General features: G+C 34.8%; 2 long non-coding RNA genes across 3 annotated transcripts in view; both read right to left on the bottom strand.

Annotated features, from left to right (window-relative positions):
* Positions 1-19,572, bottom strand: part of LOC121032147 (uncharacterized) — a 172,121-nt gene that overhangs the window by 84,823 nt on the left and 67,726 nt on the right. For both annotated transcript variants that reach the window (XR_005791104.1, XR_005791105.1), the window contains exon 2: positions 2,521-2,599. This is a non-coding gene — a long non-coding RNA (uncharacterized LOC121032147). The remainder of the gene's footprint in view (positions 1-2,520; positions 2,600-19,572) is intronic.
* On the bottom strand, positions 505-2,512 carry LOC121032148 (uncharacterized). Its single transcript, XR_005791107.1, has 2 exons — positions 1,533-2,512; positions 505-976 (listed from the first exon to the last, which is right to left on the bottom strand). It is a non-coding gene; the product is annotated as an uncharacterized LOC121032148 (long non-coding RNA).

Raw genomic sequence — 19,572 nt, 5'->3', positions numbered from 1 at the left:
CAATTTAACTAGCTGAGTCACCCAGGCGCCCCTCTCCAGAACTTATTTTAATTCCCTAATATTTTATCTAACATGCCTCCAAGTCTCCCCAAGGCCTCACAAAATTTTCTGACATCACTCTTTTTTCATGAAGGTGTGCTTCTGGGTTTTGTCATTTGCCAAGCCGGTCAGCATTCACACCTCCATCCATTTCCTTGGTTGTGGGGTATCTCAGAGAGTGATGGGCACTCCCACTGCCTCTAATTGGATGGATTTGCTACCTACCATGCCAATAGTTAGAAATTAAATTGTTTTCTGTAAGGATTTTCTGCATATTTAGAATGATTACTCTATTTGTCTTCTCTTTTCTTGTAATTTTGGTGTATATACAGGCAAAATGGGGAATATTCTCCCCAAATCTGGTATTTCCTCAAATATAAGCATAAAGCCTCAGTCTCATAAAGTATCAGAACTAAATGGTAGTCATGGATAGAACTGTTTAAACAAAACGCGGTGACTAGTAAAACCACTTTATGCTTTTTAATTAGTCTACCTCGGCGCCAGTTGGAATTTAAGGTATGGCTTCAGATATTACTCGAAAACACTAATAATAATATCCCCAAACTTAACACACTTTACCATCCAAAAATATATGATACTCACATGTAACTTATAAAATAGTTTTCATAATATTAAATAAAACTTAATATGATCTAATATACACTATTTGCCAATCTGATAAGAACTAAAAATAGAAAAATAGAACTAGTGATTATTCATGTTAGACCCCAAATACAAGTTTAAACAGTCTTTGTAATTTTGAGATTTAAATGAACTATTTATAATACAATCCTGCAGAAAATAGTCCATGTCTCTGAATCGAGATACCAGAGCAGACTTATGGTTGCCAAAAAATGACAGTTTTGGACATTCCACATGTCTGAATGATGGCTTCATCCGACTTCACAACATCTGCTTTTGGTAAAGGTCTTGTAGTCTTGTAGCACATTGCAGATATTTCAGGGAAGAGAGAGAATTCTTTGTCAAAACAGAATTATCTGGAATTTTGCTGTAAATTATGTTTAGGAGCCCAACCCTTTTGTGTATATAGTTATTAAGAGATTAATTATTAACTCAAAAATAATATTCTTCTATGTGCTGGCCTCCAAAATTCCTGATCTTAGCGGACTCATAGGTTAAGTGTGGCATTTCACAAGTAAACAGATAATTGGAATACTATGCTGCAATAGATAAGATAGAGCAATACACAAGATATCATGGAAGCAGAGAAAGAGAGTTCCCAGTCTAGATTTGGAGGCTTAATACATAGTCAAAAAAGTAATCTAAAATCAAGGAGCATAAACAGAAATGGAGTCAAAGAAACCAAGCAATGGGCCTTTGGCAGCATCTAGTTCAGCCACATTTTGTATGCAAGAACACTGATGTGTAGAAAGATAACACGTCAAGTAATCTAATGTAGAGACTGATGAAGCTCAGAACTTTAATACCAACTTAGTTTTCCTTGTACCTCAGTGTACTTAGCAGTCAGTTACCTGAAGTTGTTCTGCCCAGGCCTAATTTCTGGACAGGTGACTCCATATTGTGTTGATGACTGGTCCAATCATCATGGATCAGGTGAGTGTGGAATCATGTCGTAGAAAACAGCTAGAGCCCGTTTTGCAGTTGGTAGGTGTACTTAGAAAGATAATCAAATGAACACATAGCTTTGTCTCAGCCACGGAAAGGATTCTGTTACCATATTTGCCTTGAGAACTTTTAGTCACCAAGTCAGAAATGTCTCCGTCATATACCAAGAGGGCAGAAGTCGGGAGGACTTGTAGGCAGGATTGTAGGACTTGACCAAAGAGGGATAGAAACCCTTGATCGAAGACTTTTACCACAGGGCAAAAAACTGTTCAGGGCAGTAAATTACTCCATGGGTTGCAGAGAAGGAAGGTTTTGCAGAAGCACATGGTGATGTTTCAAAGGAAAATTCAAGTCTCACTTTATGAAATTTGCCTCATATTTCATGGCAGAGGGGACCACAAACAGGGAAGAAAGAAAGAGAGAGAGGGAAGAAGGAAAGAAGGAAAGAAGGAAGGAAGGAAGGAAGGAAGGAAGGAAGGAAGGAAAGAAGGAAGGAAAAGAGAGAGAGAGAAGAGAAAGAAATACCAGAATGGCATTGTAAGGCTCTAATATAATAGATCTCTGAAGTGGTAAAGTGGTAGAGACAGATGGTTAAAGCAAGTGAAAGCTTATCAGAACAAAGGTAGGTGGGTGACAGTATCAGCAATTAACCTTTGTGGCTAGGGACTCCAATTTTTCTACAGACCTCAGAGAAAGCACCTGAGATAATTTATTATCCAGACTTCTGAGATTATTATATATCATATTGAGAGCATATTCTGGCTGAATGAAGGTTATGTAAGAATTCATGAAGTGCTACTTCATTTGTAAATGAAATATTGATGAGTACATATAACAAAAAAGTAGATGCCATTTCTTGCAATAATTACCAGGAAAAACAAGCAACATAAATACCTTTGTATATTTTGCTGTTCTTTGCATGAGAAGATAACGCTATAGACATACTGCAAGATTCATGCTTGGAGTAACTTTTCTGAAAAAAAAAAAAAAAAAAAAAAAAGGAATGAAATGAAGGTACTCTTGAACAAAATTAGTAAGTAATCCACAAAGCCTGTTTTTTTTTTCTTGACTTTATTATTAGCATGTCATAATCTCAGCTACTGAGTGGTATTTCTAAAGAGATTATATTTCAGGTTGTAAACTTTACTGTTTATTTCGGATAACATTACATAAACCTGATAATGATTTCAGGACTGATTATAGGACTCCATTTGCAAACTTGACTAGGTCTGTCATTTTATTAACAATGTCACTATTCCTTCACGTGATTACTATCTTATCTTATCTTATCTTATCTTATCTTATCTTATCTTATTATATTATATTACATTATATTATATTATATCAGTGTTACAAATAAAAATGGACAATTATTTAATATAATAATTTAAAGAAAAACAAACTATGGAGGTCTCATGAAAATGAAGACCATTTGGAGCATTAAAGCTTCCATAATCGTGGGAAAACTGGACAGTTATATGCAAAAGAATACAACTAGACCACTGTCTTACACTGTACAAAAAAACTAAACTTAAAGTGGAATAAAGACTCAAATGTGAAACCTGAAACCATAAATCCCCAGAAGAAAACAGGGTAGTAATTTCTTTGACATCAGGCATAGAAATGCTTTTTCTAGATACGTCTCACCAGGCAAAGGAAACAAAGCAACATTAAGTTATTGGGACTACATGAAAATAAAAAGCTTTTGCACAATGAAGGAAACCATCAACAAAATGGCAAGGCAACCACCTTACTGAATGGGAGAAGATACATGAAAACGATGTCTTTGATGAGCGGTTAATATCCAAAACATATACAGAATATATATAACTCAACATCAAAGAAACAAATAACCCAATTAAAAAATGGGCAGAGGACCTAAATAGACATTTTCCAAAGAAGGCATAGAGATGGCCAACAGACACATGACAAGATGCCCAGCATCACTCATCATCAGGGAAATGCAAATCAAAACTACAGTGAGATGTCACCTCCTATCTGTCAGAATGGCTAAAATAAAAAAGACAAGAAATAACAAGTGTTGGCAAGGATGTGGAGAAAAAGGAACCTTCGTGCACTGTTGGCAGAAATGCAAATTGGTGCGGCCATGTGGGAAACAGTATGAAAGTTCCTCAAAAAATTAAAAATATAATTATCATTTAATGCAATAATTCTACTACTGGGTATTTTCTGAAAGAAAGTGAAAACACTAATTTGAAAAGATATATGCACCCCAATGATTACTACAGCATTATTTACAATAGCCAATATATAGAAGTAACCCAAGTGTTATCCATAGATGAATAAAGAAATGTGTAATGGGTGTATATATATATATATATATATATATATATGATGGATATATAATGTGGTATATCTATATATCTAATATAGATATATAATGTGAGGTATCTCTATATAGATATGTAATGTGAGATATATATAATGTGATATATATCACAATATGGTGTGATATAAATTATGTGATATATATCACATTATATACATATGTGGTATTATATACATATACATTATATACATTATATACATATAATGTGGTGTGTGTGTGTGTATGTGTGTGTGTGTATATATATATATATATATATATATATGCATATATACATATATATTTATAATTACTCAGCCATAGAAAAGAATGAGATCTTGCCATTTACAACAACATGAGTGGACCTAAAATGTATGATGCTAAATGAAATAAGCCAGACAGAAAAAGACAAATACCATATGAGTTTACTCATATGTGGACTTTAAGAAACAAAATAAATGAAGAAAAAAGACAAAAAAAACAGACTCTTAAATAGAAAACAGACTGATGTCTGCCAGAGGGGAGGTGGGTAGGGGTGATGGGTGAAATAGAGAAAGAGAATTAAGAGTACACTTATCCTGATGAGCACTGAGTGTGTAGGGAATTGTTGAATCCTTATATTATACACTTGAAACTAACACAGCACTATGTTAATTATACTTCAATAAAGTTCCCATAATTGATCATTATGGTTCAGTGCTTATGAACTCTGAAGTCAGCTTCCCTTTGTGCAAAACCTGTGGCATCTCTTCACAGTTCTGAGGATTTAGGCAGAAATTTCATCCTATAATTTTTCAGTTTATTTTGCTATAAATAGAGCAAAATACAATGACCTACTTTGTGTGCTGATTAAATGAGATTTTTTTTAAAAGTACCTAGCAAAATACTGCTCATAGAAAAAAAAAAAAAACAAACAACAAGAAATCTTAGCTATCAATATTCTAAGATTAAATGTTAGGAGATAGGAGTTTCTAAATCCTAGCTTAATATTTACTAACCAGGAAATTCCACACATAGCAGGATTGCTTTGAGTTTCAAAGGTAATCTATAAATTCTTCGATGAAGTGTAGTTACTTTGAAATAATTCTGGGCTCACAGATTGTAAGAAATAAACTTTTAAATAACGTCACCTGAATATCCAAATTAAAGAGGTGAAATGCCATACAAGAGTTGTTTCACTGGCATATTGGGACTGGGCAAAATATGGTCAATTGAATATATGAATAATTCAAATTTATCACGAACATACTTTATTTTTCTTCCATTCATAGTGTGGAGAAAAATTTTAGTCTTCGGTTATTTCAATAAAAACAGCCAACTAAGTACCACTGAAAGACTCTTGAGTGATTTGTGATCTTATAGGGCACCTATAGGTTTCCCCCGAAACCTGCATGCAAGAGGCATACCATTGCAACTAGAGATTTGTTATTAAATTGATGCACAGCTGAGATATAGGCAAATACATCTGAAGTAACAGAATTGTTAAGAATACTGAAGAAATCTCACTGAGTCCATTAATATATTCAGAGAAAATAACTTGTCAATCAGAAAAAAAAAAAAAAGAGAGAGAGAGAGAGATTGGTCAGGAAAGTGAGCCTTCAAGCATGATTTGCAGAGGCAAGTATCTGTAACATCAATTCAAGCACAATTCAGAGGTTCTTTAAGAAAGAAAATATTCACCAAAGTATTTATGGTGCTATTGGTAAACCATTCCAGGAGAGAGGTAGACTACCTCAAGGTAATTCTATTAACATAGGTAACACATTCCTTTCAGTGTAGGAAATTCTAATTATAATAGAATCAGCATCAGAACAGGGGCATTTAAAGGATTAGCATAAGAAGGGTCCTAAGTAAAATTTAGTTCCATTTATAGAAATTCCTATTGTTTAAATATAGATGCCGTTCATTTCAAAATTATCTGGTCCTTACACTAATTAATAAATTATGATTTGGCTTCATATTTCAGTTTTGTGAACTATTGGTTTTTGTGTCCCTGAGGAAGGAATTGCTTCTTATTGTGTAGACCTATCAAGTTTCTGACCATGAAAATCTGAGCACCAGGTCTTGCCTGAGGTAAATCCCCCAACCCCCAAGGTAGGTAGGCTGGCTCCTTCTGGAAACCTCCAGACCCCAACTAAGTTTCCATTATACCATTCATGTAACTCTTGTCTTTATAGAAAATCTGTTCTCAGAGACTAGTTACTATTCAGTCTCTTGGTTTTAAAGCTTCTTAATAAGCTCTTATTCCAAACCTCTACCAGCAGCTCAAGACTTTTTAGCTCTTGACTCATCTATCTGCACTGGGATATCTAAAAGCATATCTAAATTAATCAGTTTAGAAGGGATCCACCCACCAACTGCATGAATGTCCTGTCTCTCCTGTATTCTTCCCCATTATGGTAAGTGGCACCATTTCATTTAATTGTTCAGGCTTAAAAGCCAGGAGTCTTGCTTTCTTACTCACCCGTGAACAAACTATCATAGCAATTGCTGTCAATTCCTCACTTCAAAACTGATTACGTTGAATCTATTCACCTCACTACCACCCCGATCAGCTGTTATCCTCATAGTCTATGAACTAGTCTAATATCTTCCACCTTCCCTTTCTCTCATAGATGGGATGTTTGTACCCCCCCCCCCCACGCGTCATTTATATGCTGAAATTCTAACCCCCAGTGAGATGGATGTTGGGAGGTGGAAGCTTTGGTAGGTAATTGGATCATGAGGACTGAGGTCTCATGAATAGAATTAGTGCCCTTATAAGACATTAGGGAGTTTCCTTTTTCTGTACTTGAGGAGGCAACAAGAAGAGGGCCATGTACAAATCAGAAAGAGAGCTCTCACCATAACTCAATTTGGCTGCACCGTGATCTCAGATTTTACAGCTTACAGAATGGTGAAAAGTACATTTTTGTTTGTTTGTTTGTTTAAGCAACCCAGTTTATTCTGTCTTAGCAGCCCAATCTAAGACTTGTCCCAGTGATTTTTTATACCCAGCCACCAGGGTTATTTTTTAAAATTATGAATCCCTTCATGCCATTATCAGACATCTAAGATTAAAATCCACACACTGAGGGGCGCCTGGGTGGCAATCGGTTAAGTGTCCAACTTCAGCTCGGGTCATGATGTCATAGTTCGTGGGTTTGAGCCCCGGGTCAGGCTGTGCTGACAGCCTGGAGCCTAGAGCCTGCTTCGGATTCGGTGTCTCCCTCTCTCTCTGCCTCTCCCCTGTTCATGCTCTGTCTCTCTCTCTCTCTCTCTCAAAAATAAATAAATATTAATAAAATAAAATAAAATCCACACACTGAATGCTGATTTATGAGGCAGTCCAAGATCTGCCCTCTGATGGCTTTTGCACCCCAGCATCTCCTCTTGCCCACCGGGTTCCAGACCCACTATGGTGTTCTCTCTTCCCTTAAAACAATTTTTTTAATGTTTATTTATTTTTGAAAGAGAGAGGGAGAAAGAGCATGAGTGGGGGAGGGGCAGAGAGAGAGAGGGAGACGCAGAATCCGAAGCAGGCTTCACTCTCTGACCTGTCAGCACAGAGCCCAATGAGGGGCTCGAACTCATAAACCGTGAGATCATGACCTGAGCCAAAGTCAGACGCTTAACCTACTGAGCCACCCAGGCGCCTCTCTCTTTCCTTTTTAATTCTCAGTTCTTGCATTTTTTGTTAAGTAGCCGGTACGCCCATCATGGGGCTCGAACTCACCACCCCAAGATCAACAGTCACACACTCTACTGAGCCAGCCAGACGACCCTCGTTCTTGCAGTTGTTAATTCTCTGCTTGGAATTCTTTCTTCCTAGGTCTTTCTCATGGTTCAGCTCTGACTGTGAAGTATCACCCCTCAGAGGGTCTTTCCCACTGTAACCCCACAGACATTCTTTTGCAAAACATCATGCTTTGTTTCCTTCATGATACATGCCATTTCCTCATAGAATCTCATCTGTTTCTGTCTATGAAAACAGGGTAGCTGTGGGACAGATTCTTGGTTGTTTTCCCCACACCAAGAACAGATCCTCCTAAGGATTTATTAAAGAAATAGATTTCACAAGGAACAGAGGTCAGAGGACACTGGGAGAAAATATATTTTGGGGATGACATAGCCCAATTTATTTTTTATTTTTCAAAGTCCAGAACTGTGTCAGTGATTACATTTGCCTACGGGCTTTCAACTGGTTAACAATGAGAGCACAACTCACACAAAAGTTTTCTGACTTCTAGTTCATGGTACATTTAACATATCACACCACCTGTTCAATAGCCCTGTTCCTCTAGAAATACACATAGAAGTCATAGAACTTTCACTAACTTTACTTTGCATTTATAGCCCATCTATTCTTATACACAGTAGGGCTTTGAGATAGTGGACAAAATTTAAACATAAATAAAACAGCACTGTGTTGAGACATACACATAGATTTTCTGTGTAATTAAGGGGCCATAATATAGTGTGCCATTTATTAAATAATAGAGTAATAATTGTTTTAAACAGTGCTTCTCCCATAGACTAATTAATACTGCTTAAATCAGCATTTCCTACTCACACACAAATTGTAACCTGATTTCCTTAATGTGGTATTTTTATTCTGTCTTCAATGGATTACAATATATTTGAGGGAAAAACCCTACATTCCATTCCTTTTCTCACAAATCATTTGGCATCGTAGTTAATACAATGCTCACCATACGGTGGAATCCAACTGCCATGTTCCAGAGTTCACTTCATTTTTCAAGAGGTAACCTCTGAGAACAGAAATAGTTTCTCAAGAGACCTGGGAAGGGTCTGTAAAAGGATATCATTTATGCCCAGATCGCATCGGTGCATTCCACCCAAATAGTCAAACATAAGAACAGGATTTGGCCAGAAGATTAAAACATAGCAAAAATAGCATTCTTGTTCCTCTGTGTCTGTGACATAAATTAAGAGGCACCGTAAAACCAACATCCACTCTAGACATCCTCAGGTCTAATTTTGTTATTTTTCTCATTAGTGGTCCAAACTGTAGTTCATCCTGAAGTGATCATGTTTCCTTTGCAATCTACTTTTATTTTCTACTTTTAAGAAGTCCTTGTCAGAGCCTGGATTAATTAAGCTATGGAGTCCATTTTATAAATCTGGCTGTAGAAAAAGCCTGAGCCCTGGCTCCAGCAAAATGATCATCTCTCAGACATAGTCTAGGTTCACTGGCAGATCCCACGCTTCTGTAAATAATCTGTATGGTTTTCGGTTTGAATACTATTTTGACCAATAGATTTGACCATTGTCTACATTTCCACGGTTTTGTGGTTAATCAAATGTCTTAAGTTTAAGAGTCCTTGAGGCTATGAATTGTACAGCTTTTAAAGACTCCCTTGCTCACCAAGCTGAATTCAATACAGCAGAGTGGTACAGGGCAGAGCAAAAAAGGAGGTTAACCACACTTGACTGTATCAGGTGTACATGTTTTGTCTGCATAATGCCAAAATACTGGTGCAAAGGAGAGACAAGAAGAACTTTTATTTATTTCCCTCTCTTGCTGTGCTGAAGTTATCACCTCCTTGTCCCCTCTCCAAACACACCCCTATTTATTGGGGCCTCATAAAGTTGTAAATGTCAATTCATTATAGCAGAAATAATATAGGCATTTCTGTAAATGATGTACTTTACCCTCTCCCCAGGTTGTTTTTGAAGGAAATCATGGAAAATTCATTGCAACCTCGAAAAATGTCCAGATAATAAATGTTTCTCTTTATATAAGTACATGGTATTCCTTGTAGAAAAATAACAACACATATTTGCAGATCATCTGTTAAGTTTGCTCAAGTTATATTTTCCTCTTTATTAATAGAGTTCAGAGTTGTAAGAATATAAAAACCCAACCAACTTGAGAGAAGGCTTCTGAATGTTACCTCTGTCATTATAACTTTTGTTTAAATTCTTTAAGAACTAAAATTAAATTCAATTGGAAAGTTATGTATATACATATATCTATATGTGTGTATATATATGTATACATTATATATATATACACACACACATATATATATATAACATATATACATACAGCATTTTTCTTCCATATTTATTCAAATGTATTTGGAGAATCTGGATGACATTTTACTGTGTTCATCAATGTGCCCACTTCTCATTACCATTGCTAACAGGAAAAAAACAATCTGTTCTGATATTCATAACTTTCAACTGTCCCTGCTTTCTGAAATCTTACAGCACCTTGAACTGTGCATGGGATTATATTATCCTGTTAATTTTAGGGACAGGTCAAATCACACATCTTAAAGTGTGTTTAATCATAAAGCATGTTTAATGCATGCATAATTCATCTTTGTACCAAATCCCAACCATACTGCACTGCTTCAGAAATCTTTTCTTAACACGTAAACACGTGAAATCAATGCACATGGGAGCGCTGCACAGTTGAAAAGGGCAGGTGAACAAGCTGTGCACGTGGACACATTCTATCTGCATCTTTTTGTTCACTCCATTTGTTATACAGATTTTGGGCTTCAGAACATATTTTGAGATTTCTCATCTTCCAAGCTATCAGCAATTTTCCGAATGATATTTTTAGCTTTTTTAGGGACAGACAATGAAACCAAAAAATGAGTTCCATGGGGAAGCTAATGGTGGGTAGTTATTCAGAGTCATGTCTGTACAGCTCCCTTTTTTGTAGGGGAATGAATTTCAATGATTCATCTATTTTGAGTCATGTTCATGCAAGTGTATTTCCTGGGATGGATTAAATTGACTGAAAACTAATGTAAGCAGAGTGAAAAATTAACAGGGTTTTAAAATCATTTTATTTATTGGCAGTGGGTAGTAAATTCAGAAGTCAATTTTCTATCCATAAATCAGGACAGAAGTTTATTTTTTTCTGAGGTTTATGAGTACATAGCGTGAGATGCATATATTAATATATTCAGTAAAGATGCAGTTACATTAAGTAACTGTCAGATTATCTCTGATGATAATTTATTCCTTTGACATCAACTAATGGTCATCCCACAGTATGTAACACCATGAAAGTAGCTTTTAGTGAATAACTTTAATTGATAACAGTAGATGGAAAGGACATAGTTTAAATATGCATAAACACACATTCACACATATATGCACACACATATATGTATAACATATATGTCTTATATAACATATAGGATACAGAATATGAGATACAAAACTGTAAGTGCTTATAGCTGGTAAATAGGGAACAACTGTCATATTCTCTTAAAGCAAGGAAATATTCTTTAGTCATTGATCATGGGGGCTGAGGAGGAAGAAAAATATCCTACGGTTAAAGAGACGGTGTTTTGTCTGACATGATCCACACAAAAAGTGAGTTGGGGGTGACTGTGCATCTTAACAATTTTAATCAGAAAGAACAGTATGTTATATAATACCAATCAAGGTTATATGTAAAAATCCCTCAAATTAATATAAAAGCACAATCTTGTTCCAGAGAATGCTATCTGCCTCGCTTATGATGTGCTGTGCTAATAGCAGGTAGTGGTATTGGCTGTGTTGGGTGTTCAGCTGTGCTGAAAACCTACTGAAAATGTGTGCCGACCGAACTACAGGAAGTATGGGTTCTTGTTTTGAAAGTTTCATTCATAATACAGGAAGTTCTAGATTATCAGTAGATCGCCATTGCATGGCAAAATTTTTCAGTAGGCTGTAAAAGGAAACAAGTAGACCAGGAAGTATAATCTACAGTGCTGTCTGAAGCAATGATACATAAAGTAAAAGAAAAAGGCAAGGCACTTACTAGTAAATCATGAGAGGCTAAAGTAGAGCAAATCTTTACCAGAACTGTCTAGCAGAACTTTACCAGAACTGTGTGAGCTAAAAATATGACCACATAAGTAACTGAAAAATTTTTGGTAGCCATTAGCAAGTAAAAAAAAAAGTGAATTTTAATAATACATTCTAACTACAAAGATCCAACATATTTTGAGATGTATTCAATACACAATTATTGAGGTATTTATACTGTTTTTCATACCAAGTCTTGCAAATCTAGTATGTAATTTACACTTGGACTACATTTCAATTTTGACTAGACAGTTTCAATTTCAGTAGACACATGGGGTTAATAGCTTTCCAAATGGGACTGCTCAGGTTAGACAGAACTTCCTATAGTTAGCAAGAACTCAAAGGAAGGAAAGCTGATGTCACTCATGCACTAAAAAAAAATATCATGATGTTTGAGGAAACATATTGAGTTAGATAATTCCGGGAACAGCCTCATATTCATGCCAGCTTCTTCTCATTTGGGGAGGAAGATTTCAAATTGAAGAAGAAAACATGGGGAGACAGATAAGAATATATCCCTGAAAATGCAAGCTGAATTGAGGTAAGGGATACGTAAGGAACCCGAAAACAAGGAGATATTTAATTTTTATTTATTTTTGAGACAGAACGTGAGCAGGGGAGGGGCAGAGAGAGAGGGAGAGACAGAACTGAAGCAGGTCCAGGCTCTGAGCTGTCCGCATGGAGCCCAATGGATCCCAACGTGGGGCTCGACTCTGGAAGTGCAAGATCATGACCATGAGATCATGACCTGAGCTGAATTTGGAAGCTTAACCAACTGAGACGCCCAAGGGTCCCAAGAAGGAGATATTTAAAGAATCTGTGTGCTCTACTGAGCTGCTATTAAGTCTAGTGTCTTCTACAGACTTCACAATTTGGTGACCACCTGACTGATTTCCTGGGATCCAGATGATCTTGCAAGTAAAGACCCTCCCCGCCCCCCGGGCCCCCACACACACTCACACTCACACTGTGGCACTGGAGATCAAACAACTATGCTATACAAGGCTCTGGTCTATTCTCCAGGATAGAGGGGTCATGCGGAGGGTAAGCAGATATTCCAGCTGGCCCAGGGCAGTTCCCCACCATGCTTATTATGCCAGTGTAATTATCCAAAGTTCTTTCTGCCACTGTCAAACATCTTCGGATTTAGAAGATAAATTATATGTTCACTCCATGAAGCAGACCCAGAAGAGCTCAAGGAATCCCACATCCAATAATGGTTCGAAGACCACAGATGCATTCCCAAGGTCCACACAGATGGGGAAAATTGGATGCAAGATTGTAATCCGTTGAAAACAAGTTGATGAGAAGAAGGAACTAAGCTGACTTCTTTGTACTTAAGTTGGTTTATTTCAAATGAGTATATATTTTCTCTCTCCATGGCTCTCCTTTTCTATGTAATTTTGTGTCCATTTGAATCCCAAAGTTGCTGTCACCATTAATAAAACTGAGTTGTTTAAAGCCACATATTTATTAAGCACCTAGCTGTTTCTTGCTCTATCTAGAGATTTCCTTAAATTATTAGACTTGTTTATTCTGAGCTTACAGTTTTAAAATATATTCATAATAAACAGCCCTAAATAAAGTGGTTGATTAAGACCCTCACCTTGTGTCCTATTTTTTTTTAATAATTATTATTACCTCTTTACTGACCTTTATATGGATACGCTTTAGGGGACATTTCAAGTTTCCAATTAACTTTGAATGTGACTAGAGTTTTATAAATGAGGGATGATTTAGGCAAATTTATGGCATGTAAAAGATTATAGTTAACTATGTGCTAAAGTAAAAACCTAGCTATCTGGAAAGTATTTATTTATAGAGGAACATAAACAACTTGCATTAGAGAAATTTACAAGAATCTGAGGAATGATCAGAATGTATCTAATGCATTTATATGTGGATATAAAATATGTAATTTATTATATTGATTTTCAGCTATCAAAGATGCAGCAATCATAGTGACTTTACCTTCTTTTCCAAGATACCTTATCAAAATGATTTTATTTTACTGTGTGTCCATAATGACTACATGAGTCAGGATGCCTTGACTTTTATATTTTCTTCTATCTTTTCTATTCAAGCCCTTAATAGACAAGGGACAAAATCCTCATTATCTACAATAAGAAAAAGCAATAATTTAATGAAAAAGGTACCTCCAATGCAGTAATAACAAGCAGATACCAATTCATAGTTTTGTTTTCTTTATTTTTTAAAGTAACTTCTTAATCCTGGATATTTACTAAAGTCAATCTTTGTTCAAAATTGTTTGGAATTTGAGTGAATTAAATTAGATGGCATTATAAAAATCTTACCTTTTTACGACTTTCAAAAATGCACATGCACTCATCAATCTGAAAAGTTACCAAAATATTTCCTAACAAATATACTGCAAAATTGGTTCAAATAAATATACAGTAACTTTTAATACACATTAATCACCTGGACACTACTGATGATAAATCTACTGCTAAAGCATTTTATTAGTGTTATTACTTTCATACCAAAGCTTTGTTATGTTTTTCAAAAATCCATAAATATAGATGGAATAACATAATTGAACCCCAACCTGAGATTAAAGAAATATCAATGTTTTGTCATATTTGCTTTATCTTTTTTTTGCTCAAATGATATTTAAAAGTAATTCCTAGATAATTCATTCCTAAATATTTCAGAATACATCTCTGAAAAAGAACATTTTCTTAAATGACCACAATATTGTGATCACATCCAATGAATATTACATGTTAGAAAATTACATGTAAAATATATCCTTACATGATCACAATACTGTCAAAACATCTACCAAAATTAATTCAGCTTTTAAAAATATCATCATGGAATGCATATCTAATCATATTAGAAAGAATGCATTACCTAGCTGTCAATTTTCCTATTATTTTATTATTATTAAAGGAAATAATAAAATCATAAACATATTAAAATATAAATAAATAACATACATGTGTATTATGTAAGTATATATTTACATGTATGTTTGTATGCATATATGAACTATTTATATAATTGCAGTTTGGGTTCTAAAGTGTATTATGTATTTCAGTGAAATCTCTTTTGAGCCTCTCTAATACAAATATTATACTTTAACTTTTCTTTTGTTTTTTTCCTTTTGGTTGGTGAAGCCAGGTTATTTTTCCTGTAGATTTACCTAATCTGAATACTGCTAATTGAATACATTTGATGTGTCTTATTATCATTATCTGTGTCATGTATTCTCTATAAATTGAAATCTAGATCTAGAGTCTTGGTCAGATTGAAGTTCAAATTTATTTTGGTAAAAGTATTTCACATGTAGTCCCCATGAGACATATAAGCTGGGTGTTACATACTATATTTGGTGTGAATTTGTCTGTGTGGTAACTTGTTGTTAGTTGATGTCAGCCACTGATGAACTTTGGATAGACACGGAAATCCATTAAAGGGTTGGAAAATAACAATATACTAATTCTCTTGTGTATTTTATTAGCTAGAAAGCTTCTTTCAAGATAAATTTCCTCTCCTCAATTATTTGTTTACATGAGGTGTAGTTCATATAAAAAATATAGTTCAAATGTTTTTATCCATTTTTTTTTTTTTTTACTATGTGTCAACCCATGCAATTCTTTTATCCCCCATTGTTTCTATTTAAATTCTAGTTAGTTAGCATACAATGTAAAATTAGTTTCAGGTGTACAGTATACTGATTCAACATTTCCATATATCACCTGGTGTTCATCACAAGTGCACTCCTTAATTCTCATCACCTATTTTACCCATCTCCCCGACCCACCTCCCCTCTGGTAACCATCAGTTTGTTCTCTATAGTTAAGAGTCTACTCTATAGTTAAGAGTCAAACTCCTTGGTTTGCCCCTCTCTCTCTCTCTCTCTTTTTCCTTTTGCTTGTGTGTTTTGTTTCTTAAATTCCACATATGAGTGAAATCATGGTGTCTGTCTTTCTCTAACTTTTTTTGCTTAGCATTATACTCTCTAGCTCCATTCATGTCATTGCAAATGGCAAAATTTCATTTTCTTTTGTGGCTGAGTGTGTGTGTATATATATATATATATATATATATATATATATATATATATATATCTCATCTTCTTTATCCATTCATCAGTCAATGGACACTGGACTCTCCATAATTTGGCTACTGTTAGTAATGCTGTGACAAACATTGGGGTGCATGTATCTCACTGAATTAGTATTTTTGTATTTTTGGGGTGAAACTTATTTAATTTGTAAAAGAATATTGATTGCTCCAAAATTATAATATAATTTCCTATCTCCAAAATTTATCAATGATTTTTGAACTCACATATATTAACCCATTTCAATCATTATGCTCTTTGGTGTTCAAATTGTCCCCTCTCTGACAGGTGAAGGCTTTTTCAATATGTCTTGATTATTATCAAACTATATCAGAATATGAAGAAGAAATATTCCCAATTGTTTTTATGAAGTTACAATAACCTTCATGTCTAAATCTTACAAGGAAATGGTGAGAAAATACAATAAAAAATTACTACCCCTTGTGTACATAGATGCAAAATCCTTCAGTAAACATTAGGAAATCAAATCCACCAATATATAAATAGCTATTACATCATAATTTATGCCAGGAATGCAAAGATCGTTTAACATAAAAAAAAAAAAACTGGGAAATTACATGATCATCTATATAACTGTAGAAAAATCACTGGATCAAATTTAACACACATTCATGAAAAAAAAAAAACTTTCAGCAAGCTAGGAATAGAAAGACATTTTTGTCTGTCTCTTGAAGGACATCCACAAAGAGCCTACAACTAACAACATTCACACTGGTGAAATTTTGAATATATCTCCTCTAAGTTCGAGGAGAAGGCAAGAATCTCTTCCTTCACCATCTTCATTCAGTCATTTCCAGGAGAACCTATCTAATGTAATAAAGCACAAATGAAAAAATAAATAAAAAAACAAAAAACAGCAACAAAAGTATAAACATTGGAAAGGAAAAGTCCAACTCTTTGTGCACATTTGGCATGATTATTTACATTAAAATACAATGACATATGCAGAAATCTGTTATAAATTATACGTGCTTTTTAACAAGGTTACAGATATATAACGTAAATATATAATAATGATCTTTCTAGGTAGCAATAATGAGCAATTGGGAAGTTTTTTGAAGATTCTCAATTAACACCAGAAGCACAAAATACTTGGGGATAATTTTATTAAAAGGATGCAAGACTATCATAGCTAAAATTTTACAAAAACAGTGTAGAGAAAACTTAAAATAAGACCTAAGTGCGAATTGAAAGACTCATATTGTTAAGATGATTATTTCCCTAAATTTGATGCATAGATTTAACACAATTTCATTTAAAATCATAAGAAGCCTCTTTTGTGTGTGTATAAATTGATAAGTGAATTCTCTACTGGAAATAAAAGGAAACTAGAATAGCAAAAACAATCACAGAAAAGAGTACCAAGACATGAATTTAGTTTATTTTAAACCACAGTAATTAAAACCATATAGCATTGGCATTGTATCAGTGAAAGAGAATAGAGAGTCCAGAAACTGATGCACACTTATCTGATAAATTGATCTTTAGAAAGGTATAAAAAAAATAAATTGTGTAAGAAAATTATTTTTAAGAAAGAGTTTTCAAACAACTAGATAATAATTTTAAAATAGAAAAGAATCTCATACGTTACCTTACACTATACATCAGTGTCAAACTGAGGTTGAACATAAACTTAAGTGTAAAGACTAAATAATAGATTCTAAATAGCCTAAATAGATTCTAAAATGTCTAGAAGATATCATAGGAGAATATATTTACAGTCCTCTATTAATGCAAAAAAATTATTATGACTCAAAAAATGGAAATTATAAAAAAATTGATGTTAGTTTATTAAATTTATAATTTTCTGTTCATTAAAAGACATGCTTACAAGATAAAAGATGAAGCATACTCTGGAAAAAATGTTTTCAATACACATTCTGAGAAAGAATTTATATTCAAATTATATAAAGAACTAAAACTCGGGGGGCCTGGGTGGCGCAGTCGGTTAAGCGTCCGACTTCAGCCAGGTCACGATCTCACGGTCCGTGAGTTCGAGCCCCGCGTTGGGCTCTGGGCTGATGGCTCAGAGCCTGGAGCCTGTTTCCGATTCTGTGTCTCCCTCTCTCTCTGCCCCTCCCCTGTTCATGCTCTGTCTCTCTCTGTCCCAAAAATAAATAAACGTTGGAAAAAAAAAATTAAAAAAGAACTAAAACTCAATTTTAAAAAAGACTATGGGATAAAAATAAATAGGCACAATTTTGAAGACACTTCACAAATAAGTCTTATGTACAAATGAAGATAACACTTAAGCACTTTAAAGGATGCTCAACATCATTAGCCATAAGGAAAATGCAAACAATAATGAAATACGACAGGACACACACTAGAATGGACAAACTAAAAAGATTAACGCCAAGTTTTGATGAATTTATGGAAAAATGGAGATGTCAATCACTGGGAAAAGTAGAGTATTATACAAAAAGTTGGAGTAAAGGTTTGGCAAGTTTTTACCAAAAAAAAGTCACACATATACCTTTCCTATGACCCAGAAATTCCACTTCAGGAATTTACACAGCAGAAATTAAACAAATACTCACAAAAATATTGTATAGGAATGCTCATAGAAGTTTTGTTTATAATGGTCCCAAACTGAAAATAATCCAAATGTTCATAAACACAAAAATGGATAGGCAAATTGGGATATGCTGATTAAATGGAATATAACAGTAAAAAAAGAATGTACTACTTCTAAACTGACAACATGGGTGAAACTCATCAATGTAATATTCATGAAAGAAGCCAACTCAAAAGAATATGTGCTATATTTCTTCATTTGTATGAATTTCTAAAATATGAATAACTAAGCCATGGTGATATTAACCAGAACAGTTGCTCCTAAGAAGGGTAGGTGATTGATAAAATAAAGCTCCTAAATTAACAGTCTTAGAGGAGCCCCTGGGTGGCTCAGTCGGTTAAGTGTCCAACTTCAGCTCAGGTCATGATCGCAACAGTTCATGAGTTCAAGCCCCCAGTAGGGCTCTGTGCTGACAGCTCAGAGCCTGGAGCCTCCCTGGGATTCTGTGTCTCCTTCTCTTTGCCCTTCCCCAACTCCTGCTCTGTCTTTATCTCTCAAAAATAAATAAACATTAAAAAATTTCAAAAAAAAAAAGAAGCTGTCTTAGATTATGGGCATTTCTAAATCATACTTGGATATGTATTTCAATGTATATAAGTTATTCTCAATAAAGAAACAATAACAACTCATGCAACAGGAACTAAAAATATGTATTAATTCAATGACCATAGAAGTTTGTTTTCAACCGTTATAGATGTTTATTTCTCACACAGGTAACTTTAATTTATATCCTGTATAGAGAACATGCCTGTCCATGGATGCATGTCTGTGGGCAGCTTCTCTTCAAAAAGTGATTCAGGGATTCAAGTGTCTCCCATCTTAAGTTTCCCTGCCCATTTTATCTATGTTTCAGTTATTTTTTTAAATGTTTATTTAGTTTTGAGAGAGAAGGAGTGTGAGCGAGGAGGGGCAGAGAGAGAGAGGGAGACAGAATCTGAAGCAGGCTGCAGGCTCTGAGCTGTCAGCTCAGAGCCCGACATGGGGATGGAACTCATGAATTATGAGATCATCACCTGAGCTGAGGTCGGACGCTCAAGCCACTGAGCCACCCAGGCATCCCTATGATTCAGTTATCTTTAACTTGTTGCTTTCATGTGGCTTATACTCATC

This window comes from Herpailurus yagouaroundi, unplaced genomic scaffold, assembly GCF_014898765.1.
Source record: "Herpailurus yagouaroundi ecotype Mexico unplaced genomic scaffold, PumYag 141, whole genome shotgun sequence".
Classification (NCBI taxonomy): Eukaryota; Metazoa; Chordata; class Mammalia; order Carnivora; family Felidae; genus Herpailurus; species Herpailurus yagouaroundi.
Note: the sequence above shows the minus strand (reverse complement) of the source record. Positions and strands in the feature narration are given on the sequence as shown.